Raw genomic sequence first — 27,920 nt, 5'->3', positions numbered from 1 at the left:
TCATGTGCTTTTAAAGCCCTGGTTTTTTTTTTTAAAAAGAAGCTTAGCCAAAGCTAAAAATATTCAACAATGAATCCAGAAAATGTAAAGTAATTTCCCAGGATTACTTTTTGAGGAGGGACCTGACAGGGATTTCCTTGAATCTCTTTGTGGATCCTCAACATTACTTTTCCCACATTATCTTCTTTATTCTATGATCACCTTTTTTAAAAGATTAAAAATCATGTGTTATTTCACTGACGTCCTCATTTACTCAGCATTTATGATGACCTACTGTGCCCCAAGCGCTGTATGAGAACTCGAGGAGTTTAAAAATTTTTTTGTTGATTTTTTTCTTGTTGTTTTTGTTTTATTTTTAAGGGAAAACTAAAGACTAAATAAAGCAAGATAAGTGCTCTGTCAGGGAAGTCCAGACACTCTGGGAGGCTGCAGGAAGTGTCTATTACCTGTCTGGAGAGTCAGGAAGGATTCCAGAGCTCAGCTCCAGCTGACTCCGAAGACAAAGAGTAGTCAAGCAGAGGGAGGAGTTAAAAGCATATTCAGGTGAGAGAGAATGCTAAAAATTGTGAGCAACTGAGGATGATGGAAAAGTGGACAGAGCAAGAAATGAAGGACTGAGCAAAAAGTGAAGTTGCAGTGGCTGGCGATGCAACTGAAAGAAGGGAAGGATGACCAATTTAGAATTAAACATTTGAGTTTGTGATTCGTGGGGCTATCTCTGTTTACTTTTGTTTACTCCCTGGAGTAACTCCCTCTTTGAACACTGTGATAGCATCCTGGATATAGGACCGAGTTCAAACTCCGCAGAGGGCATTCAAGACCCTGCGACTCTGTCTCCACTGATAACTCTACAGCCTAGTCGTATGACACTCCTCATCTGCCTATTCTCAAGCACATCATGAACGCTCAAATTCTGACCCTTTGCTTAACAAGTCTACCTGGTACTCTACCTGGTAAAGTTCGACACGTGTGGCAAGGTCCATTTAAACGTGCCTTCTACGTAAAGCATTTGGGGATCCTTTCTGACCTCTAAGTCAAAATGAACAACTGTCTTCTGTGCTGCCATAGTAATCCAACCTCACCTCAGTTAAATGAGCACTATCTAACATTTGACTTATAATAGCTACACATACCACTTGCTATGTATAAGGCATTTCTTTAACTATATTAACTTATTTAATTCTATAACTGACATATACATACTATTATTACCCCATTTTACAAATGTGCAAACTTGGGCAAAGAGAGTTTAAGTAATGTATCCAAGGTCACACAGTTAATAAGTGGTAGACCCAGGATTCAATTTGGTCAGCCTGGATCAAGGGTCCATAGTTTTAGCTGCCGCCCTCTATTGAATTCATGAAAGCTAACGGCTGAGTTTCACTCATCCTGTATCCCCAGTATCTCTAGTGCTGGGAATACACCATGACTATATGTTACACTATTAGTTACGTTAATATTTTTAAAAGTCAGAGGATAACTTTTAATAACTTCCTGTGATAATATGTTTTGGTCTCACTGCTTATATGGTAAGGAAGTTCCTCCTATTATTCGACTTTAATCTCCCTTAATATAGTCAAAACGCATCCCTTTGGTTCAGTCCTCAATGGACACAGAAAAGCCCTCCCGCCTTCAATTTTTCCCTTTCTACTGGATCATTCTGATCACCATACAAATGTATTTCCATTCCTCCCATCTAAAAAAAGTTTTAAAACAAACATAAAAAAAAATCTTGATCCCACTTCTCCTCCCAGCTACCTCCCCATTTACTTTTACCCTTTATAGCAAAACTCCTGACAAGAGACCCATACTCCATTACACCATTTCATCTCCTCCTGTTCTCTCTTAAACCCACTTCAATCAGGTTTTCACCTCCATTATTCCTCAGAAACTGGATGCAACCAATGGTCAGTTTCTCCTCATTCATATAATGGGCCTATCAGCATCATTCAACGTAGTTAATCATCGTTTCTTTGATACGCTTTCCTCACTTGAGTTCGAGTACACTACATTCTTTTTTCTCCTCTTAGTATTCACCACTTCATAGATTCTTTTGCTGGCTCTGCCTCTTCTCGTTAAGCTCTCATTGTTGGAATTCCATAACTCAGTCCTTGGTTCTCTTCTCCTTTCTTGCTACACTTCATTAATTACATCATCTCTTCTCATGGCTTTAAAAACCATATAGATGTCAATGACCACAAAATTTTTGTCTCCAACCCAGACAACTTTCCTCCATATGTATTTTTCCAAATGCTTATTCCACATCTCCTCTTAATATCTGATCAACATCTCAAACTTAACATGTTCAAACTGAATTCCTCTTTGGCACCTTCACACTGCCTCCCAAACCTACTATAGCCATAGTTTTTCCTTATTGGAATAAATTACAACTCCATGCTTGCAGTCTTTCAGACCAAAAATCATGACATCTTTGATTCCTCTCTTTCTTTCATACCCCATATACAACCTGTCTACAAATCCTCTTGGCTCTACTTTCAAAATTCATCCAGGACAACTTCCTCCCACCTCCATTGCTACAATACTAGTAGTGACAACAAGGATCTTTCACCTCCTGGCTGGCATGACTGTTACTCTTCTACCTCTCCACAGTCTATTTTATACATTGCAATGAGAAAGGTCTTTTGGAAAAGAAAGTTAAATCACATCATATCTCTGTTCAAAACTCTGTAATATTTTATCACATCCAGAGTCAAAATCAAATTCCTTATGATGCCTTTAAAAGAGCCCCACATTATCTGTCCTGCTCTTCCCTTTAAGTTTTCTGACATTATCTTCTTCCCCACTGCTCTATGTAAGGTTTCTCTGCTTTACGATATTTATATTGGATGTGTCTTCCACCTGAGATGTTCATTCCCCAGATGTTTGTGTGGATAACTCCCTTTCCTTCTCGAAGTATATGCTAAAAAAATCATGTGCTCACTAAGGCTCATCCTGATCATCCATTTAACAGTGGCAAGCCCCGGCTCTCAAAATACCCTTCACCTGCTTTAATTTTTCCATAGCACTTAACACTTTGTTACGTGCTGCACAATTTATTATTATTTTATTATACTTGTCATCTCTGCACACTAGAATGTAAGCTCCAGTAACTCAGGGATTGGGGGGACTATTTTGCTTACTCCTGTATCCCAAATGCCTAAAATAGTGTCTAGTAGGAATTGTTAAATGTTTGCTGAAATAATAAATGTGAAAATAACTATCCTTCCTCAAGCTTTAGCTTTCTAGACTGAATAAATACAGTTGATTACATTAAACCTATTTTCCAACATGAAAATTTTTTTTAATGATTGTTCTCTGGATTTTCTCCATATTCTTAGAATATTACATGCTATGTATCCAAATGGAACTCAGCATTTCAATGAAGTCTGAGAGTAGAAGAATAATGACATTGAAATTCTCCAAATATTTTTCCATATTTATCATGGAATTGCTGCTTGATTTCTGATATTATTCCAAAAACTAGAAATAAATTTGTCCTAGAATAAGAAACAATAAACCCAAGCTCTTCATTCAATGACAAATACGCCTGGTCTCTGATAATCATATGATTTGAATGGCAGATTATTTGCTTACTAGTGTAACATTTCCCTGACCTCCCTATAGACTCTTTCCTCTATATTATGAAATATATATAGTCCATTGTTTTACAAACTCTAAAACCTTAAGTAATTATCTACCGGCTTCATGTACTGTTCCACATTAGTAGAATCTGCGGTTCAAAAAGGACAAGTGAGCCTTTTCTTTGGTCTTTTCTTGTAGCCAGCAACAGCTGGATTACTCTGGAAGACTTAAATGGATCTCATTTGCTATTCAAAAATAACTATAATCCAGTTGTGTCAAAGAACTGAATGTGATAAAATTTTAGGGGTCAGCCCAGTGGTGCAGCAGTTAAGTGTGCACATTCCGCTTTTGTGGGCTGGGGTTCACCAGTTTGGATCCCGGGTGCAGACATGGCATCACTTGGCAAGCCATGCTGTGGTAGTGTCCCACATATAAAGTAGAGGAAGATGGGCACGGATGTTAGCTCCAGGCCAGTCTTCCTCGGCAAAAGGAGGAGGATTGGTAGCAGATAGCTCAGGGCTAATCTTCCTCAAAAAGTAAAAAAATAAAAATAAATAAAATTTTAGAGCTAATAAGAACTCATAAAATGCAGCCTTTAATCTAGCATGATCTGTACCTTGATGCCACATTAACATCTTTATCTATCATAGCTTTTAAAAACATGCCCTTTTTTGGTGGGCAGATAGGTAGAGTTGGTGGCAGGGTGGCAGAGTTTGTTTGCTGTTGTTTTTTAGTCTTTTCATGTATTGTAGAGCAAGATGCCTTGGCAGCAGAAATTTGATGATAAATTTTGTTTACCTGGTTTAAAACACATACTAGTCTTTTCTGTTAAGATTTTACAAGAGATCTTCTCAGAGACAGCAGCTTGAGCACAGCTTCTTTTGCCCCATAGTCAGTTAGCTCTGTTTACATCAGAGCCTGGGAGTCAACAGAGCATCCTGGGATGAAAAAGCCTTCATAGCCATGTGGAATTTGATTTGAATACCATCTGCATCACTTCATTCATTCAGCAAATATTTGTTGAGTATCCATTTTATGCCCATTCTGGTTTGGATGCTGAGTATAAATAGTTCAAAAAGAACACAATTTAGTGTTCACTCTTTGAGAGTTATCAAAAGCTATGTTGATAAAATAAAGTATAAAGTATTGATCTTTATGACATCAGCTTCAAAATTAGGGGCTTACACAACAGAGCTGGCTTCCCTGAAAAAAACCCTCATTATTAATTTCTTATTGATGAATTTAAACATTTTTTAAACAACTTAAGCGTCTAGCCACATGTCACCTCTTGGGGGTAATTTTCTTCTGAAGTGTTCTATTGTATAATTGATAGAGCATTTGAAAGAGAGTAAGCCTGGAACTACCTCAAATTTGGGGGAGAAAATGAGCTAGTCATTTCCATTCTCTGGGTCTGCTTCACAGAGATGATGAAAGAGTAGGATAAGATCTAAAGACATCAAAGTTCCCTTACAGCTGCAAGATTTTATGATTCTACCTCCTTTAATTGTCCAAAACTCATGCTTTTTAAGCTGCAAAGAATATCCTATATTTGGAATGCTATATTCATTCATATATTTTATAATTTTATGAATTTAGAATATATTTTTTAAATTTGCCACTTCTAAATCAATGAACAAAATTTTAGGGGGTTCTTTACTTTGGTTTTGTCTTGTCTTAATTTCTTCCATTCCTTGTATCCACATACATATGTGTGAGAACATTTATACAGGGTGGGTTGAAACATTTTAAGGGAAATGTGTGTGGGAAAGGCACAAGTGGTAAGAGCAAGCTATTGCTATTCTTTTCTTCTGTTCAAGCTGTGACCCCAAGGAAAATTTCCAACTCTTCATGTATTGGTTGTCAGTCTACAGACTGTAAGATTCCTGATTCTAACCTCCATCTTGAACTCCTAAACCTAATAGGTAGAAAATCTTTGGTTATGATACAACTCAAATTAATTTAAATACAACTCAAATTAGCTTAAACCAAATTTATTGGCTCACATAATATTCAAAATTATAGGGGTTGGGCCGGCCCCGTGGCCGGGTGGTTAAGTTTGTGCACTCCACTTCAGCAGCCCAGGGTTTTGTGGGTTCAGATCCTGGGCTCAGACCCAGCATCGCTCATCAAGCCATGCTGAGGCAGCATCCCATATAGCAGAACTAGAAGGACCTACAACTAGAATATACAACTATGCACTGGGGGACTTTGGGAAGAAGAAAAAAAAATAGAAAAAAAGATTGGCAACAGATGTTAGCTCAGGGCCAATCTTAAAAAAAAACAAAACTATAGAGGTTAATTTGACTTGGATCCAGGGCCTTCAATGACATCATCAGTACTTGCCCTATTTCTCTCTTCTCTTCATTTCTCTTCTTATCTCTGTTTTCCCTTTTCTTTTCATCTTCTCCCTTCCTTTCCTTACCCTCTTTTTCTGTGCTGTCTTTGCTGTTAGCATCACTTTCAAGCAGGCACTCCCGGTGTAGTCCTATACTGAACCAAGGAGAAGGACGGCCCCACCTAACCACATGTACGATGAGTCAGAGCTAGTGGATCTCCTAGGGATATCCGGAAGAAAAGAAATTATTTATTATTCTATTTCCCTAAGCCACTCACTCATAATCCTTTTTCAGATGCATTCAATGAGAATCAAAGTAAAAATGTTAACTGAAAATGGTCATGCCCTACTTCCTAAAATGATAAATATAGCATTTTCAAAAAAGAATACCTCATTTTCATTTAGGCATTTGACCAAGAATCTATTTTCAATAGGCTGTTTCTCAAGGGCTTAGAATTACAAAGCAGAGAAGAAAGCTCGTTCTTTTTTTAAAAAATCATCTCTATTTGAAATAAAAATGTTTAATACGATTTCCCTGTCAAATCCTCTCAATCCCAAGATGAAATGCTATAAAAACAAAAAACAATAGCAACAAAACTTAGGCAGGATTTGGAGATTACAGACCTTTGAATTACTTACTATATTTCCTATTTCTACCAGTCATCAGTCATTGAATATTCATGCGCCCTGACTATTGGCCTGTCCCTTTACTAGGCACTGGGGAAACATATATGAATAGAATACAGACCTTGCTCTTATGAGTTAACAGTCTCGTATGGAAGCAGATAGGACAAGAGGTAATTATATAACAGGATGTGTTAGGTGTTATAACAGAAATGGGTATTGGAACACTAGTTCTTCCCAGGGATTCAGGAAAGGCTGCAAAGAGGAGAAGCCATTTGAAATGCATTTTAAAGAATGAGAAAGAATTTGTCAGGCTGAGAAAGGAGACAGGGGCTTGGGGGAAAGACATCCCAAGAAGATGAAATCACATGGGCAAAGAAACAGGGGTATGAAAGGGCTTCACACTTGGAGAAAGGATGAGTAGTTCCATGGATTACATGCTGGAAGCTGGAACCAGGAAGGACGGTTTCAGTTAGATCTGAAGACTTTAGATACCAAGTGAAGAATAATATTCTTCTAGTTAGTAATCTTCTCCGCCTCACTAGTTTATAGAAAAACAACTTCATGTAAGCATGCACAGGGGGCCTGTATAGGGAGCTCATTGGGTACTATACTAATGACTAAGATCCACAGCTATCATTTTCAATTCATTTTTCTCAGGATGGGAGAGCAGGACAACACAGAAAGGATTTTAGTGCAGCTTACATCACTAACTCTGTTACATAGGACCCAATGGTTGTTTGCATAAAGAGAGCTGTCTTTCTCAGCCATCCTACATATTTTTTCTTATAGGAGATGTATGTGGGGTATTTATTGACATACAGAACACATTTGAATCTCATTCAACTAATTTACACCTTAAAATAACTGATCTAACAGGGTAAATGGACTGAGAATCCCCCACATGAACTTCTGGTACAATTAATTGTTTTGTTGGTTGTTTCCCAGCTATTATGAGAAGACCTCCCACTCCTATGACATCTATCCTTCACTCCAGCTATGTCTAGAATACTCAGAATCCCCCAAGATATTTCATGCATGCTCATGAACACGTCTACCCGAATATTCCGTGACATCTACCATTTTCTTCCTCTCCTCTCTGGCCCTCTCTGGTGATATTTGCTCCGGTGGGCTACAGTGCTCAGAGATGAGCCACTCTTACATCATCTGCCATACGCCACCATCTCCTCCTGGAATCTTCCAGATGTAGAAGCTAAAATGGGTTCTGCAAAGAAGGGTTATTCGACTTTTTTTTCCAACTGGGAAGCATGTATCAGTATCAGTGTTGCTAGTAATCAGTGTTTATGGGTTTTAGTGAAGATACCACTTCCATTTTATATTCAGCACCTCCTTTTTCAGTGGAATCAGACACACGCTAAGGTCAAGAGACAAATCGATATGATGAACCACATGGTGTATTCATGGTTGTTTCTTCCCCTCTGACAACCAGTGTTTTCTTTCCTAGACCAAACTTGTCTTCCTGACTGTCTTCCCAAGTGAGAATCTCTCCTAGGTAGCTCCTCAGCACCTCATGCATACCTCAATTTCTGATGAGCCCGTCCATACATAATGAACCCAGAGGCACACAGCTGGGTGGGACAAAGGGAGCCTTCCCTAGTTCAATTCATGTTTTTCACATGTCAGCAGCCCTTACCTTTTAGGAAGAGCCACAAAAAAGAGAGAACACATTTCATGTAGCATATATTTATTCATTGCAATTGCCAAATGCTAAAAGAGCTCTCTATGAAAAAAGATGCTTTAAAAGCTCTAAATTGAAAAAAGAATATTTATTTAACTTTACCAGCCTTTGAAACATGTTTTAAAAATAATCAAATGAAGTAATTTACAAAAAGTTACACTGATAATCAATATGAGGTCGGGAGGGGAGGCAGAGACTTCACAAACAGGAAAGAGACAGGCAGAGGTTGGCCCAGGAGCAAAGCCTTCGTTCTGGGAGAGGGAAGCACACTTGAGAACACTTCACTGTGTCACTCAGAGCTCTTCCTAGCCTGTCCATGCCTGAGATTTAGGGAGACAGTACACAAAAACCATCACCTTTGAAAGATATCATAATGCGTCATTAATTTGACACCCCTCCATAATAAGAGAAAGTGACATTCCTTTTTCTTCTCCCCAGACCACAGCATTGTGGGATCCAGTTCTTCTCAGTGGGACAGGGGACACTGTCTGGGCAAGGGCAGTATTGCATATGATATCACCAGATCTGCTCATGATCACTTTGATGAAATCCTCCAAGAAATCTCAGAAATGTCTGGCTGTTGAGAGGATAGTCTGTTTAGTGAGCTAGGGGTATGTATTAGCAGATGGACACCCTATCTGGTAGAGGATCCATTACAATTAAAAGGACCAGCACTACTTATCCACCCCTTTTTCCTACAGACTGTCTTTCATCGCCTCTCTACAGTTTACCGGTTTAGGTGAACAACTATAACCTTCAGCTCGGTTCTTGGTTCACTATCTCCTTAGAAACGTCCCCACGCAGATCACACTGAAAACCACATCATTACGCTTTGCGCTCTGCAATTCATTATGAACACTATAATTAGACAAAAGCTCCTCATCAGCTACAGAAACCAAATTTGGGACTTTACTAATGCAGCAACAGCTTTTTATTCTCATACACTGTACCCAGTACAAACTGTAAAAGAGCAACATCACTTTGATTTACCATTGTTCAATTTAGCTCTTAATTGGCTTGAGCACTGTCTAACAACACGTCATCTTGAGTCATAAGGTGTCTAGTTTGTCAAGATTCTCATTCAACTGACTCTAACCTTTCCTTATCTCTTCCCTCCAACATTTTTCACCACTTTACCTCCTTTCCCATCTATCCCTCTGTCTTTTCCCTACCAAGTTTTCAACAGTCTTATCCTCCTCAGAACGGCATCTCATGCCACGCAAGAGTTAGCATACTTAAACATTTTCTCTCAACCTACATCCCGTCCTTTTGAGGACCAATGCCTAATCTCAGCAGAGCCTCTCCACCCCTCACACAGCCCAACCCAGAGTCTGAGCACAGGTTGCTGCATGCTCTGGGGCTTCTCATCCTCCACCCTGTTATACCTCTCCACCCACCACCTCTGTCCCTCGCCCAGTCTACACCCGGAGGCAACTGCCTGCTCTCCCAAGCTACTTTTATCATTATCTTCACTCTCCATCCCCAGAGCCAGTTTTACTGCTCATTGTTCATGAGAGGGAAAAAAATAAATACTACTGAGGCAGCACTCAAACAACTCTCAAGAGGAAGCTGAGGAGGAATTCATATGCTCTAGGACAGTCACTTTCAATCCTTTTTTCTTTTTTTTACCATAACAAGAAATACGTTTTATACCCTGACCCAGTACAGACACTTATATACTGAAGAAAATATAAATTAACACAACACACCAGTGAGAACAACTGAATATACCAACTATATCATGCACATAATTAACTCATGTAAATTCAATCACACATATAAAAAAACAGGAAATTTATATTATATACATGTACTCTTTATTACATTGTGTACATTTCTGTCTTATAATGATAATACCTAACACTTATTCAGCACTTGCTCTGTGCTTGGCACACATATTAAATCATGTAATTTTCCTAACGCTATGAACTGGGTGCTGGTATTAGATCTATTTTACCAATAAGGAAACTGAGGCAAAGAGAGGTTAACTAAATTTCCTAGGGTCACATGGAAAGGAAATGATGAGAGTAGGATTTGAACACAGTTTGACACACTCCAGAACTACTGCCCTGCCCCTCCATATTAGAAATTTGTAACTTTATACCACTACATAGGGTTATGTTCACAAAACAAAGTGAGTGCTATTTATGGGTAATTTAATGGTTTTCATAGGTTATTAAGATCAATGTGATTCTGGTTCCATCCACTTACTTTGTAATCTTATTCCCTGCAAAGTGAAATTCACAGTAAATATTCACATTTGACAGCCACATTTTTTCAAATTTTGAAGATGGCTACCTTCATGCAATAAGTTGATGTTAAGAATTAGTATAATACTGCTAGTTAAATAGAAAACACTTAATAAATTACATATCTAGATCTCAGGAGAGATCAGTATTATGAATAGAATACAAAAGACTTTAAGTAGTAATTTACTAGTGCATCATTCTAATATTCTTTTAAACAAAGAGGAAAAACATGCACTTTAATGCCATCACTATCAATTAATCAACTAAGAAACACCTACCCCCCCAAAACCATAAATATGGGCTAGTGTCAGGCAATCTTAAAATCATAAGGCTAGGAAAACTGAACAAAGACCAATTTCTATCACTTAACAAAAAACAATAACAAAATTTCGGTCCTACATTTTAATTATTGGTCTGTATTTCAATTATTGGCTGAAGTTTCCATTCTTTCTGTAACTGTGAAGATAGTATAACTCTTTTTGGTTCCTTTAATTCTAGGAATGCCTGTGTAATATTTTTATCTGTCATCCTGATTGTCATGTTAGGGTGTAGTAATTTCAATCTTATATTTGAATGGCAATTTTTTCTGTTGTAATAAAAATGGCTAAATTTATAAAATCTCACATTGAGAGGCTGTCAATGTGGAAGAAAGTACTAAAGGAATCAGAAGGAATAAACTGACCTTGGACAAGTCCTTTTTGCCATCTCAGGCCCTCAAGTGTCTTTTGTGAAGTGGTAACACTAGGCAATAAGCATGGTTGTTCCCAAACCTAAGATCTGGTTATTCTAAAAATATATTGAATATATACTGTGTGGTAAGCACCGGGGTATATAAAAGTAATAATTCACAATCATATAGGATAGAAAAGTTTACCACAAAAAATCATCAGGGAATTACACATTATGATAAGAAATAACCATGCAGCTTTAGTTAATGCAATTCCAAAGTTCTCCTTCTCTTAAATCAATAACAAAGTGTACTTATTACAAAAATACATACATCCTACAATCACAGACTGTTAGAACAAGAAGGAGCTTCATGTTATCTAATCTAACACTTCCATTCTGTGGAAAAGAACTCTGAGACCCAGAGATATGGCCACTTTGTTCAAGGTACAATTTACCTAAAAATGAACGGTAGGAAGGCTTTAAAAAAATTAACCACAACATTCCTTAAATATTGGCAAGAAAAAGTCACTTTAAATGTCACAAATTTTTAAATAGAACTTTAAAAAAATATTTTATCTTCTGAATGTTTCCATGTCTTTGAAGCATTTGAAATGCTTTGTCTTCAAAACTAAGTTCCACATGAGTAATTTAAGCTCCTACAGAGAAAGAAGGAGTAACTCTGTGAAGTTACACTAATGGGCTCCACCTACTCAGAAGAAAAAGCAAACAAACGAGTTTAACAAGTTCTTGCTGAGAACATACATTTACTAGACCTATTAATTTAGCACAATAATAGTAATACTGATATAAAGCAACTGTGGCAGGCGGTAAGATAATAAGTAGCAGTAGACATGGGACAATGGTCAAATCCTTCTTTGAGTTACAAGTTTGATTTCAATTCGACTTATGCATGCGCCACAGGCTGACTGTGAGGTAACATTCGCGGTTATGGTTGCATCTGGGAGGGATCTCTAAAGGAGCAAACACGTAGTTAGGCAGTAAGAGAAAGTCCATTAGCTTCTAGTAGTGTTTCCAATTTCAACATTCTTTTGAAATTAAAGGTTTACCATTTAAATCAAATATTCACCCCGACTTAGAGAATTTGGCAACCATAAATTGCTACTTTGTCCAGATACAGCTTTCAGGTGGGGGTCTGGGAAATTCTAGCATACATCAACCTCACAATTTATCAACCGTCAAAGTTCAAGAATGTCATTACCTGGCTAGATCCTGCAAATACCATCTTGATGTGTTAATAGCCCCTAGTAAGCAACAGGTCCTTAATTAAGTATCTATGCAGTTAGGTTGAAAAGAAGATAGATAAGATTATCCCAATGTCTTCATTTGTTCACTGCGATCAAGTCAAGTATTAGCTTGCTCTAGAAATTACCCAGAACACTGAGCATCCACTTATCTTTCAGCAAATTTTGATAATCTTTAGTTTTAAGTGCCACAAATTCCTGAAATTCAAGGACAATTAAATAACCCATATATAAGATCCTTAAAAATAAAGATGCTTCAAAAGATCGTGCACTACTTATTTCATAATGTGTGCAAAAGAAGTGAATGTTTCATTTAAAATATACTTTAAATTTAGAAGTTAATGAGGTTTTCAAGTACTTTCATTAAATGTGGAAATCTTTTGGTCTGCTACTTCTGTTGCAGTAAAATGCATATGGCAGATAATCACACTATCAGAATTTCTGATTTTCTATTCAGTTTTCATTTTCAGTACTTACATTCTGTTACTAACTGTGAATATAACACAATACTATTAGGGATTATTTCAACACATTTATTAATTTTTGAACTTTGGAAAGTTTAAAACTTTTCAGCAATTTTGCATCAAACATGATATTACAGGGTAATTCAAGCATCAGGTCAAGGAGTGAATTAGAGGAAATCTAAGTTTCTTTCCAATTTTTGTAATTAAAAGAAATTTTGCTGCATCCATTTTTTTTCCTGCATTCATACTTGAAGTCTCTATTATTTATCAGGGTCAATAACATGTTATTTGAAACATTAACAACTTTAGTTAAATTAACGAGAAAAGTTGCTTCATCACAGAGACATTAATTTATCCATATATTTTGTTAAATGGTTAATCTCACCAATATTTGTCAGGTTTTTATGCAATATTCTATGCTAAGTACAGCATCTAGTTGAAGGTACTCAATAAATACTAATGAAATAAATGAAAGAATAATACTAAACTCTCAAAAACTCTTGGAAAATTTCCCGTGGATGAAAAAAACAATATTAATGAATTACTCATTATTCGTTTTAAAATAAACATGTCTTAGACTCATTCATGTTAGTTTAAATGGTCAGTGGTTCTCAGGTGGTTTCTATTTTTAAAGTATGAGATTCCTCTTTTAAATATTTATAAAAGCTTTTTACTGGATTGTAACACTACTAATTAATATCTGTCAAGAAAATATTCAATGACTAATGTAACAATCTGTATTTTATTAATTTTACTATATTTTACAAATAGGATAATTTTTATGAACATTTGAAATATTTTATAAACATTGAAAATTTGCATAAATTTTTGGAAGTATTAGTAATTGTTTATTCTAAATAATAAATGGAAAATATATAAATTTGAGTCTATCAATTATTTAGTCTACAGACAGTGATGGGTAAATGTGCCTGTCAAGTTTGTGGCTTACAGGTTGGGCTCCACTGACCTGAGGAAAATAAATAGTATAAATATAAATACAAAGTAGTACTGTCATTTTCTGACAAAGGCATCATGCTCTCAGAAGTGTGACCTCCTTACAGATATCTTGGATCTCCAAAGCGTAGCATGTATCTGACACATAATAAGAACTGAATCCACATTTGTTGCATGAATAAATATATTATTGAATTTCACTAACTGGTAGGTTTCTATAAATTCCTTGTGCATCACTTTCTCAAATTATTTCACTGACAGGATCTTTTTTTGTTTCAATAATTGATGGGTATTCTTACATCGAGTGAGAGTTTGTTGGGATCTGAGTGTGGGTGGAGGAGGGGACATTTGAGGAGCAGGCGGAATTCCAGCTGGTGCTTGGACCAGCTTGGACCTCATCGAGCCATAGGTGTGGCCCTGTTTGCACCACCTGCCTCACAACAAAGAAGACCTCTGGGAAATGCTCTCTTTAAAGAGAAAGTAACTGTGGAGCAAGGTCAAACTGCTTTTTATGAAGGATCCTGGCATGGAGGAACCCTGACCCAAGGAAAGATTTATGGGTAGGCTCTCATTCAATGCCAAGAAGCCCATATTTCTAGAATAAGTGAGAAAGGCATGTGGGGATTTCACAGTGGGATATCTAGACCCAAGGGACTTTTTTTCCAAAACCAAAAGTCTTGACAATAAAGAAAAGGAATGAGAGAAGGACAATCCAGAGTATATTATGAGGAGTTTACAGCAAAGACATGCACATAGGAACCAACACACACACACATACACATACAGACTGAGATCATCCTCCGGAAAGAAGATACATAACAGATAAGCAACAGTAATAAATTGTCAAACAAATGTTTGGAGAGAAATACCTAGCATTTAAGAGAGTTGTTTTGGATTCTGGTTGTATAAATAAAATGAACATGAAACTTTCCCATCAGGAGTCTCATTCTCAACTTGCATTGAGGAGAAGCAGCTTATCATGGGGCACTCTAAGATACTTCACAGATGAGGAAGATAGACCAACTGTTGAACAAACATGAGGAAAGTAGTACTTGGCCTTCATAAAAGTAATTCTGATGTGGGCTGATGTGAGCAAGCGAGTGATAACGAATGATAATTGCAAAGATACCTGCTAGGGTGTGTCCCGATGAGGAAATGGTGGAGGGAAGAGACAATGATAATCCACATGGCATGCCATCCCTGTGAGGCCTTTGCAACCCACTCTAGAGCAGGGAAAGGAAGTTCATCTGTTTATCCTCTTGGAGTAAAACAAAGCAAGGCCAGTTACAACAGAACTAACCCCAAGAACAATCACTTGCCAAGTGCTGTTCTTTCAACTCTCCAGGCTTTGGCTCATTGTGATTTTGGCACAATCTGTTCCCTCTAGGATGATGCACTTCCCTCCCCCACATCCTTCTCCATCTACAGACATCCTCCACAACCCATTAAGATCCATCTCAAATGTTAACTCCTCTATGAAGACGCTTCTCACTCTTTAAAGTAGAATAGTGTTGTTCTCTCTTTGTTTTCTCTTATAGAATTTTATACTGACTTCTATTACAGAGGTTGTCACATAACATTTTAACTTATTTTTTACCTGCATAGATTCCCCCTAATAGACCCTATGTTAGTTAACAGCATGCATACCTCACTTATATTCTTATCCTCAAATCCTAGTCTAGTGTGTGCTCAATAATACTCGTCAGTGCCTCCATACCAGTGAAATTAACCCTCCCTGATTCCCTGGTGGCCTCCTCTGAGGGTGTTCAAGTTGTCACTGGCAACCCTTGCTGCTGGTAGCAAGATTAGGGCTACCTCTTTGCCCTCTGTGTTCTCAAGGATTCTTTAAGCAATCTATCGTCTTCTTCAGAATCCTTAGATAGTGAGGCTTGGGTTAAATAGAGCCAAGATTATTCAAGGAGAGAGCAGAAGAACTACTCAGGTATCTCTAAGAAAATCAGACCATGAGGCAATGTTCTGGGATTTGGGAAACTATTGTCACCAGTCTCAAATGGCTACAAGACCATAACCTGGCTCCTGCTTTTATCTCCGGCTTTATCTCCTACCACTTCCTTCACATACGTCATTTCATCTCTATTGAACTGCATGAAGTTCCACAAACTGATCATGATTTCTCATGCCCCTCATTCAATTCCCACACATCCTCGCCTATTATACAGATACCATTATCTCCATTTTTCAAATGAGAGAAATAAGACTCATGGACATTAATTGATTCTGCCAAGGTCACACAGTGGAAGATCCAAGATTTGATTTCAGTTTGTCTGACTTCAGTTTGTCTTCATTTCCTCCATGTCAAGCAACTTCTCCTAATTAAAGGAAACATTCAGTTTGTTCTCAATTGCAGAAAATGTTAGAAACTGGCAATAATAGCTTAAATAACAGAATTATCCCAGGATCACTGTGTCTCTACTCATTTGTGTAACAGTTGTGATATATGCAGGAAGACAACTTAAGAATAAAATCTTATTAACTTAGCTTTTATGTTAGAGATTCTGAAACTGTAAGATACATCCAACCCACTTTGGGCACTTACTAAAAATATAGTTTTCTGGGCCCCACAGTCTAAAAATGTGGATTTAGTAAATACAAAATAAGGCCTAAGAATTTACATTTTAAGAATATTTTGAGAAATAGTTTTATAAATATTTTTTATTGTGCAAGACAAATGTTACCATCAAATTTAACACCTCTGGATGGAAGTAACTATTTTTGATGGTAAAAACTTTTATTATGATCCTGTAGTTGAAAAATATAATTAGTCTGAGATGAGAGTTGATGATATAATATTGGTACAAGATTTCTGACAAAATTGGGCATTTCTCTTGTACTTACTTCTCAATCAATATCTCTGAACGTATGCAGATTTTCCTGGGTGTTCTTCTCACTGACTCTAAGTCCACAGTTCTGTGACTCATAATATACAAGTTTGACAGCTTGGATGTGCAGTTCCAGAGGTTAGTCATCAGCATTTCATAGTACCGAGTCGATTATATCATGGAATTTTGATGATGTTTGCAGGTGCTTGAGTTGAAAAACCTTCCCATGTTTTAAAAACCTGTTCCCAAGTTTCTTGTTGTAACTCTGCCATAATTGCCAAAAAAAATGCACTGCTCGCTAACCACAACTGCGAATTTATTCTTGAAATGCCCTATGGTAGAAAAATGGAAAAAATAATCACCACTTGAGACCAAGTGATGAGGAAATGAATGCAACAAATACTAATAATTTGTTCAAGAAGTTGTGATGAAGGAGAGTTTATATGGAGATAACTGCAAGACATCAAGTCCAGGAAAATGCTATAAGAACTAAGGTGGCAGAATTTCTGAAAAATAGGGCTTTAATTCAATTTAACTTAAAATATTTTGGGGATATATAAGGAGTCCCAGGCAATGCTAGTGAAGGAGAGGGAAGAAGACACGCTCCCCAATTTCAGGGAGTTTTAACTTCTCAGGAAGCATGTACATATCTAGAGTACAATTCAGACCATTATAAACACTAGTTTCCATGGCCACACCCTAAGTCTTGTGAAATCGTTCCACTTCTAACATTCAAATTCTAATACGAAAGTTTTAAGACCACAACCTACTATCCTTCCAGAAATCTCATTCCTTTGCTTCTAATATGTCTGTCTTTGACCTCATTGAGACCTCCGGATCATTACACCCTGCACTTCTTCAGAATTAATCACTTGGGGATCTATTCCTCACTTCTTCCCCTTTCCAGAACACTCTCCACAGTCTAACTGTTTGGATATTCTTGTCCATACCCATCCTCACATTATTCTAGGCACCTCTGGAATTCACCAATAATCATCTATTTTCAAATTTGTTGGCTTCTTAGTATTTACCATCATTCTCTTAGATCTCTCAATAAAGTTTGAACACACACCCTTTCTTCTTGAAACTCCATTTTGCTTTCATTCATTTATTTATTAATTCAAAAATATTTATTGAGCACTATCATGTGCTGGGTTCCAGGAATAGAATTTTGATTAGAAAAACAACGTATTTCCTATTCTCATGAACATAAAAGTCCCATGGTGAGGACAGAGTAACAATCACACAAAAACATGTAAACTCACAACTATGATAACTGCAAAGGAGAAGACGTGCAAGGGCCCCAGGAGTTCCTTGTGAATAGAATATGGCACTAGCTGAGACTGGAAAATAGATAGTGTCAAGCTATTCAGGGCCTTGTAGCCCAGACTAAGGACTTTGGTTCCCCTTTATTCTAAAAGTCATTGAAAGTTCTTAAAAGAGATTTATATGATCCGGTTTGCTCTTGGAAATACTTTTTCCACCAGCACTAATATGGTAAATAAATTAGAGGCCAACCAGAATAGATGCAGATCTGTTAGGAAGTTAAAACAGTAATTCAGGTGAGACACAATAATCACTTGGCTAAGAGAGTGGTAGTCAAGATGGAGAGAAGGGAATGACTTTGAGAGATATTTTAGATATAAAATCAATAAAACTTGGTGATGGATTGGAAATAGAAGGGTAAGAAGGAAAAGGTATCAGTAATATCTCCTGGGCTTCACTCTTCAACAAGTGATAGATGGTGGTCTTATTGCCTGGGAAGTGGACACTGGTCAAAATGAAGGGACCCTTTCTGAGAGAGAGAACATGAGTTTTCAACACATTGAGTTTGCTGTATTTAAAATTTCCAAGAGGAGGCGTTAAGTTGGATGTATAAGTGTGAAGGACAGAAAAAGAAAAGGCCTCAACTGGATAGTCTAGCTGTAGGTTGTTATTTCATGATATCAATCTAAATACTAAAAATAGTGAGGAGGGATGTAGGACCAAGCCTCACGAAGTGATGCATCAAATGGGTACTTAGAGAAGAATATGCCTGCAAAGAAACCGGAAAGTAAGAGCCAGAGAGTTGGAAAAGAAATCAGGAGAATGTACTCTTCCTACTTTTCTCCCATCTTCAGGACCGTTCTAAAACTTTTTCATCTTGAAATTTTTCCTTTGACTTAAATTACCTTGGGCCTAACCAGTTCTAGCAGTTCTTTGAAGCATCTTTTCTGTCTCTCTTGCTAACTCTTCTTTCTCTTTACCAAGCAAATTGTAAACGTGCAAGGTTTCTCTTCAGATATTTTTGTGTCTTTCTCTTCATGCTCTAAGTGATTTCCTCCACATGTGCAATTCCATTGTCACCTTTAAACTGACAACTTTCACATACATATCTCTAATCCTTACCTCTCCACCTGTATTCAGATGGACACAACATTATCTCTTCTATTTCCAAAAGGTCGATTATGAAGCTTAAAATATTTTCACTTTTTATTACAAAGTCCTGCTAATGATAAAATATAGAAATGGATTAGAAGTATACAAAACTAAACATATAAGTTATTCTCCAGTAAACAGATTCTTGTGACTATTTCCAGAAAATTTCTATGCATATATAAAAATGTGTGTACACAACATACATTTTTATACAAAAGTGTGTGCAGAGTGTTCCACATCTTGGTTTTGAAACTTACTGTAAATTAGACGTCTTCCCATTTCAGTATATAGAGATATGCTTCATTTTTTTATTCCACTATACAAATGTATCCTAATTTGTTTAACAAATTCTTCTCTGATAGACATTTGGGTTGTTACCAATATTTCACTATTACAACAGGCATGCAATAAACATTCTTGTATGTGTATTTTTAATCAATTGGACCAGTGTACCTGGGGCTAAATTTCAAAAATAGAAATTGTTGCATCAAAGTGTCTGCATATTTAAATTTTTGTTAGCTATTGTTATTGTCTTCCCAAAGCATTCTACCAACTTGCACTTCCACTTTCCATCAAGGAGATGATTTCCTGTTTTCCTATTTCCTCCCCTGCAGTGGATATTATCCAATGTTTTTGTTATCAAATACTAATCTGATCATGAAATAATTTTATCTGTTCTTCTTGTTGTTGTTATTTGTGTATCTGATCCTGACTAAGGTTGATCATCTTTTCTTTTGCCTATTAACCATTTTATGCCCTTTTAATTGAAAGAGATATTTGTGTCCTTTGCCTATTTTTCTTTTGGGTTGTCAACTTTTTCTTACAAATTTACAAGAGCTCATTTAATATTATGGGAACTAGACTTTGTTACACATGTAAAAAATCTCTTTTTTTCCTAGCTTACCACCTTTCTTCTTTGCTTATGCTTGTTTGCTATACACACGTTTTCATCTTTATGTTGCTAAAATTTATCAATCTTTTACTCTATGGATTCTAGATTTAGATAGACATTCCTCATTTTAAGGTATTTAAAATTTTACTCAGTTCTTTTCTTCTACGACTGGCTTCCTTCATATTTAAATCTTTTGTCCATCTGGAATTTTGGGGGTATAAGGAGTAGGCTAATTTTGTTCTCAGAAGCTGGCCACCTGCCTCAACACCATCTTTTGAATTATGTACATTTTTCTCAGTTATTTGAAAAGCCACCTGTATTTCAGACTAGAGATCTTTTCTTTACCTATACATTAAATCTATTCTGGAATCTTTAACCCATTTTGTTGATCTTTTTATCCATTTTCCAATTCCAAATTGTGTTAATTATTATAGCGTTACTATGTTTAATATCATCAGGCTTGACTTCACTCATTATTATACTTTTCATAGACTAGAATTTTCATTTCTTTTCTTATTTGTTATTCTGTATAAATATAAAATCATTTTGTCACATTCCACAACAAAGGATTTTTAGCTTCTCTTTATCACAGTGCGTATTTCTGTACAAAAACAAGATATGTCTTCCCATTGATTCATGTCTTCTTTCTGTCCCTTAGGAGAGCTTTAAAGTTTTCACCGCGCAGGTTCTGTACACTTCCTCACTGCTTCATTATGAGGGAGTCTACATTTATAGTTGCTAGTACTATGATTGGGATACATTTCTTTCATTATATTCCCTAAGTGATAATTATTTAGATTACTGAATTTTATTTATTAATTTTGTACTCAGCCACTTTAATACATTTTCATGTTGTTTGCAATAATTTTTAATAGATTCTCTTGTAATTCCCATGTAGAAAAGTTTATTATCTGTGAATAATCATAATTCTAACTCTTTTCCAATATTTTTATTTGGCTATTATTGCCAGAAAATATTAAGGAATGCAGTAGTGGGATCTTTTTCTTGATTTTTTTTTTACAAACTTTTTTTTTAAGGTTGGCACCTGAGCCAACATCTGTTGCTAATCTTTTTTTTCTTCTTCTCCCCAAAGCCCCCCAGTACATAGTTGTATATTCTAGTTGTAGGTCCTTCTGGTTGTGCTATGTGGGACACTGCCTCAGCATGGCTTGATGAGTGGTGCTAGGTCCACACCCAGGATCTCAGCTGGAGAAACTCTGGGCCACTGAAGTGGAGCATGAGAACTTAACCACTCGGCCATGGGGCCGGCCCATTTTTCTTGATTTTAATAAAAATATGTTTACCATTTTCACATTCAGCATAATGGTAGATTTTGTATGATACATCATTTTGATCAAGTTTGTGACCATTCCATTTCTTTATATTTCATTCTTTCATTTAAAAACAGCTAATGAACTATATCAAGATTTTTAAAGCACTTGTGGAAGTTATTTTTTTAATTTGTGCTGTTACAATGATTAAACATCGTAATAGGTTTTTCTAACACTGAACTACCTTGCATTCCTAGAGAGAATTTCAATTGCTCATGACTTATTTTTTTTAATGTGCTCTCAATTCATATGTCAATATATTTTTTCAAATTTCAGCTATTATACTAGTGAATAAGATTGTTCCATTTGGTTTTGTTGTTGTTTTTTGTTTTTGTTATCTTTGCCTAATTTGTTTCCAGAATCATATTTTTATAACTTGTCAATGACTAAAGATATAAATTAAAATCTCTTTGTTCTATTTATTTCCCCTGCATTTTTTTCCTTTGAGTATGTTATGCTATTTTACTTGATGCAAAAATATCCATGACAATTACATCTTCACCATATTTAATGGCTGTCTTTTAAAAAAAATTTCGCCTTCAATTGAACTTTATTTTATCAATAATTTATGATGCTATTCCCGCTTTTTGTTTTGTGTACATTAGTGCTAAAAATATTTAGAAAAATGGACATTAAAAACATGATATTTTCTAGAATTTAAAAGCCTAAAATCGAATTTTTTCAATTATTCCATAAAATCTCCTTTATTGCGATTCTTCATTGCCAATGGATGTTCTACGATCCAATGAAGAATCAAATGTTGCATTGAGTTTTGATATTGCCTTAGTCTCCTTTAATCTAATACAATCCCCCACTATATTTTGTTTATCATAATATTGACATTTTTGAAGGCTACAGACCATTTTATTACAGAATATTCCAAAATTGAGATTTTTTTGTTGTTTTCTCATTCGAAGATTCAGGTTAAGCATTTTGAGCAAGAATACTACATAGGCAACATTGTACAGTTTTTATGGCATCATGCGAGGAGGCACATATTGCCAGTTTGTCCCAGTACTGGCAAGGCTTAGTTTGATCAGTTAGTGAGATGATGCTTGGTTTCCCAACAAACCTTCACTGAATAGTATTAACACCCAAGCATGATCTCTACCTGAATCAGTCATTACATTGCTGGGTACAATATTAAAATTTTCTAATTTTAATATTTTTTCTATATTTATTAGCTGGCAATCTTCTCTAAAGAAGAGCTTAGTCTCCACCACCGTCACCCTTTTGAGGAACACTATGGACTCATGAATTCTTTTGTATTCAGTGTGTCATAGCTTATTAGCATCATTATCCTTTTCGATGCTTTTTGCATCAAAGACACTGAAATTATGATGATATAGCAGAAGTCTGTTATTAGGAGATACACACTGCAGTACTTAGAAATGAAGTGTCATGCTATATGCAACTTACTTTCAAATTATTCAAAATATACCCCCGAAAAAGTATAAAGAGAGAACTAATGTGGCAAAAGGTTAGAAAATTGTAAATCTGGACGAAAGTTTGAATTTTCTTCTTTTTTTTTTTGAGGAAGATTAGCCCTGAGCTAACATCTGCTGCCAATCCTCCTCTTTGCTGAGGAAGACTAGCCCTGAGCTAACATCGTGCCCATCTTCCTCTACTTTATATGTGGGATGCCTACCACAGCATGGCGTGCCAAGCCGTACCATGTCCACACCCTGGATCTGAACCGGGCCACAAGAAGTGGAACATGCAAACTTAACCACTGCACCACCAGGTCAGCCCCAAAAGTTTGAATTTTTTTAAATAGAAAAAGAGAAAAACAAAACATAAACAAACAAAATGTTAAAAACTGATCAGTTCTTACACCAAAACCTCAGACAGATTCCTTTTTCTTCCGTTGCACCTACTTCCAAAAGGCAGGAAGCGTTTCCCTCCAGCTCCCATCACCCTATTCCCCCAGCCCCATGGCATCTGCCATCTGGTACTGTCTATTTTACCTCCATCACACTTCTATCTCCTTTTCCTTTCCCACTGAAACCACATTATTTCAGGTTCATTACTGAAACTACTATGGTGGCCTCCACATCCATCTTTATCTCTCTACTGTCTCCTCTCTACCCATTCACCACAAAGATTTCAGGACAAATTCCTAAAGTGAAACTTTGACTAGGTCCCTAGCTTGCTCAAAAGCCCATCGTGGTTATTTGTCTACCATAGAACATCATCCCAATTTCTCAGCACAGCATTCAAAGTCCTCCACATTCTGTCAACTCACCAGCGCTGCTACCTCTCACAAACAGTATGCTTACATCCAGTCTGACTCCTTTTTGGCCTGATGATTACATGTTCCCTTCTGCCTTCTTTCTCATCTACATCTCCATTTGTTGAGACTGTAGTCATCCTGAAAATTTGAAAATCTACCTCTTCCATGAAGTGTCCTCCAATTCCCTCAATGTGGAAAGTATTTCCCATTTGCAGGGCTCATAAAACACTACAGGTCTTTCTTATAACATATACATCAATGTGCCTTGTAATAAAGACAGGCCTCATCGCTCCTTTGAGATCCAGTCAAGATTATAGCCTTCTTAAAGATAAAAACTTCTACTACCTATTTTTCTCTCTCCTGACAACTAGCACAATCCCTAATAGTGCTCAAAAAATGTTGTGGAATTGAATTTTTAAAATTGCAGTCAATAATGGTTTCTGAAAATGATAAACTTTTTACCTGCTCATAGACAATACATACAACCCTAAAATGGAAAATATTCTAGACAAATATCATTCGATATATTACATATATAACACATTGGTATCATCATCATCAAAAGCAGAGTCTTCAAAAATAAAAAACAATGGTGGAAAATCTTAAGACTGTGGAGGTGATTGCATTTTATTTCCTCCAGATACAGTAAATAACCGAGAGACATAAATTTGCCGCTGAGAGGTTGTGATATAAAGACATTTTGGTCTGGGAGGAAATGTAGAGTTACTGTGGTTTCTTGAGGAGAGGCCTGACATAAAGAAAGCAGTGTTTCAGAAACACTATTCTGGAAAATGAATATGAAACAGATTAAAAAAGAAGAGTGCAGATGCACAATTAGAAGTGGGGCACAGTGATGCCAGGCGAAGCGGACCTGGAGAGGATCTATGGTAGCAGAAATGAGGACAGAAAGGCAAAGTTGAGACAAAAGAAGGTAAATTTGAAAGTATAACATGAGTTGATTTAGGTAAGCTACAAAGGCCAAAAGGAGAATGCAAGAATTTTCAAAATCAATTCTATCATGCCACCAATGTGCTGCCATTAATAGTATAAGATTTCTCTGATGTCACCTCCAACAAAACTAGACTGTGGGTTCCCCAAGCACTCTATGCACTTTTTCATTTAGCAAGTTGGAAAAAAGTCTTTTGTCTTTTTCATTCCAGCTAGCCTGGAGCCACTTGCGGGCAAGGATCATGGTGTACCCGCCTTTGTAACTCCATGCGATAGTATAGTGCACATAGCAGGCCAAAGAAGGTGGCGGTGTAGAACTGAACTGATGATAATTCATTATAAGTAAAAGGAAGAACTCAATTTGCACATGAAGTCCAAAGGGTACACTGGGGTGGTAGCTAATACACGTAGATGTGTGAGTAGGACGGTCTTCCAGAAGGGAGTAGTAACACTTCTATTTCAGTATGTTTGCAGCTACAATGCAAACCTTTAAGGGCAGAGTTCAAAATTATTTTGAATGTTCCACAGTGCCTAGCAGAGTAATGAACATGCAGTGGATGCTCAATTAGAATTATTTTTTAATTTTTTAAAAGAACAGACAACAATAATTTAGTCTCTTTCACCATTCTTATTTTATCATAAAATATTAAAGTATTAAGATAGAGTCCAAGGTTCCCAAAATCATTTGAGATTTTCCCCTATTCATGAATATTCATTCTATGTAGAAAAAAGTACATAAAGAGGTGATGCAATTGAACTCTCAATCTAGAATTGACTAGAGAAAAGTAAAATTAAGGTTCTCCTTAGATCTTGTTCAAAAGAAAGGAAGAAGAATTAGGCTGTAGATTAATCCAGTCAATTAAACAAAGTCTTTCTGAAAATATAAAGCTAAAAATATAATTTGATTGTAAAGATGTATCCTTTCCTCAGTGATTAATTGCTTTAATTTTAAGAGTTTCAGTCATCACGATTTCTGTTCACGCTCTTTAGATCAATCTTGTGGATTCTCCTAAGATTAACTAATTTACTAATGAGACATATTTTGTATTACAAACTATAAGCTATTCAATTAGTGCAGGAGTCAGCAAACGTTTTCCATAAAGGACCAGATAAGTAACTATTTTAGGCTTTGCGGGCCACACAGTCTGTGTCGTAACTACTCAGCTGTGCTGTTGTAGAGGGAAAGCAGCCATGGACAACACATAAGCAAATGAGTATGATTGTGCTCCCAGAAAATAACAAAAAAGGCAGTTGGCCCTCTTTGGTCCATGGCTATAATTTGCCAACTCATACTTAAGTCCATTATTTTAAATTTTAGTACGAAAATTCTTTAATATACAGGAAAACAAAGAGAAAATCCTATACTGTCATTTAAAGTTAACAATCGCTAACACTTTGCCATATTTACTTAATCTACTTTATTGCTGAATTACCATAAAGAAAATTTCTGTCATCATAAGAGCTTGCCCCTACATATTTTAGCATGTATCTTCAAAAAAAGGACATATTACTACAATACCTAATAAAATTGATAATAATTCCCTAACAGCTCATATTTAAATTTCCCCAAATATTCCCAAAATTATTTCTACAGATGTCTTATTTAAACGAGGAATCCATTTAAGGATCAGGCATTGCACCTGATTGTTATGAATTAAAAGAAAAGTCTCTGTTAATCTAAAACAGCGGCCTCCATCCCTAGACTTCTCCATGTGATTTACTGAGGAAGAGTCTGATTTGAAACAATGTGAGCAAGATCTAGAATCAACACAAGGCAAAGCAATAGAGGCAAAGACAAAAATTTTTGTTTTTATTATCCTTAGCATATTTACCTCAATTTCTTCTCTATTTTTTAGGGTTTATTTTTATGTTTCATTTATTTTTTTAAACAATTTCTAGAGCTGATTAGGGTAATTTAGACACACATATGAAGCCAGAGGTTCACATATAACATAAAAGCATATTTCAAAGGGTTTCTCTGAAATGTATGAGTTCAGTCTATGGGCGCTGTGTAAAGGAAGGGATATAGAATAGTCAGTTACTTTAATTAGGCTTAAAAAATTCTAGATCAGGAGAATCTACCACCTTTAGTGAAAGACGCTGATTATTTTCTTGAAATAATGGTAATATCTCTTTCAAGAAGATATTATATTATCCCATCTGTGAACAAATACAGAAATGTAGACAGAAAGGATGACATTCTAGAGTTTGCAGTGCCTTATAAAAGGAAGAAAATCCTTTCTCAGGGGAGTCTTGAGCCGTTTGAGAAAATTTCAGCTTACCAGGGAAATTCCGAACAGAAAAATCACTCCAAATTTCATAAAGCTTCCACAAAATGAGAACTGATGGTAGCATGTGTAGGTACACATACCAAATAATGTTCAGAGTAGAAACAGGTGCAGTGAGACTAGAAAGAAGAATCAGCCTTGTGCAGCATGGCGACGCGACAGTGTGACGTGAGGTTACATATGAGGCGGCTGGAAGGAAGAGCTGAGAAAATGTAAGTATAGAAATGAGAGGAGTTTGTGTTGCCTATGTTTTAAAATATCTTAACTCATTGGCATTGGGAAATAGGATCAGTAAGGTGTCAGGAAAAGAAACTGGGCCAACTGAGGTAACAGGAGTACGGAAAGGAAAGGGACTCAAAAGGCACTGACTGGAAACTGGAACAAAGCTGGCATTCCCTCAGTTGAAAAAAACACAGGATAGGGGCTGGCCCTGTGGCCGAGTGGTTAAGTTCGCGCGCTCCGCTGCAGGCGGCCCAGTGTTTCGTTGGTTCGAATCCTGGGCGCGGACATGACACTGCTCATCAAACCACGCTGAGGCAGCGTCCCACATGCCACAACTAGATGGACACATAACGAAGAATATACAACTATGTACCGGGGGCTTTGGGGAGAAAAAGGAAAAAATAAAATCTTAAAAAAAAAAAAAAGAAAAAAGAAAAAAACACAGGATAGATTTAATTAAAGGGAGTTGAATTTATAAAGAACGAAAGGAATTAAGGCATAGAAAAAGACGATAATAAAAGCACTGTGTAATACGGTAATCACTGGTCACATGTGGTTATTTAAATTTAAATTAACTAAAATTAACTAAAATTAAAAATTCAGTTCCTCAGCTATAGTAGCCACATTCCAAAGCTCAGTAGCCCTGTGTGGTTAGTGGCTACCATGTTGGAAAACACCAATAGAGAACATTTCCACATTTCAGAAAGTTCAATTGGACAACACTATTTTAAGGACAATAAAACGAGTAGAAAAGAGAAAAAGGCAAGGAAAGAGGTGAAGGAGAAGGGATGGTGATTCATAAATTCCCTTTCCCACTTGTGCTTAATGTCACTAGTTCTCACGTGACGGTTAAGATAGCCGCTGCTCTGCAGCACTGGGGTTCTGCCACACCTCTTCTTCAGAAGGGTGC

General features: G+C 36.5%; 1 protein-coding gene across 5 annotated transcripts in view; it reads right to left on the bottom strand.

Moving 5' to 3' along the window:
* DSC1 (desmocollin 1) overlaps positions 1-27,920 on the bottom strand; it is a 345,309-nt gene that overhangs the window by 153,552 nt on the left and 163,837 nt on the right. The window lies entirely within an intron of this gene.

This window comes from Equus asinus, chromosome 7 (assembly GCF_041296235.1).
Source record: "Equus asinus isolate D_3611 breed Donkey chromosome 7, EquAss-T2T_v2, whole genome shotgun sequence".
In the NCBI taxonomy this organism is placed as follows: domain Eukaryota; kingdom Metazoa; phylum Chordata; class Mammalia; order Perissodactyla; family Equidae; genus Equus; species Equus asinus.
The sequence above is the reverse complement of the archived record's forward strand: the minus strand, read 5'-3'. Positions and strand labels throughout refer to the sequence as shown.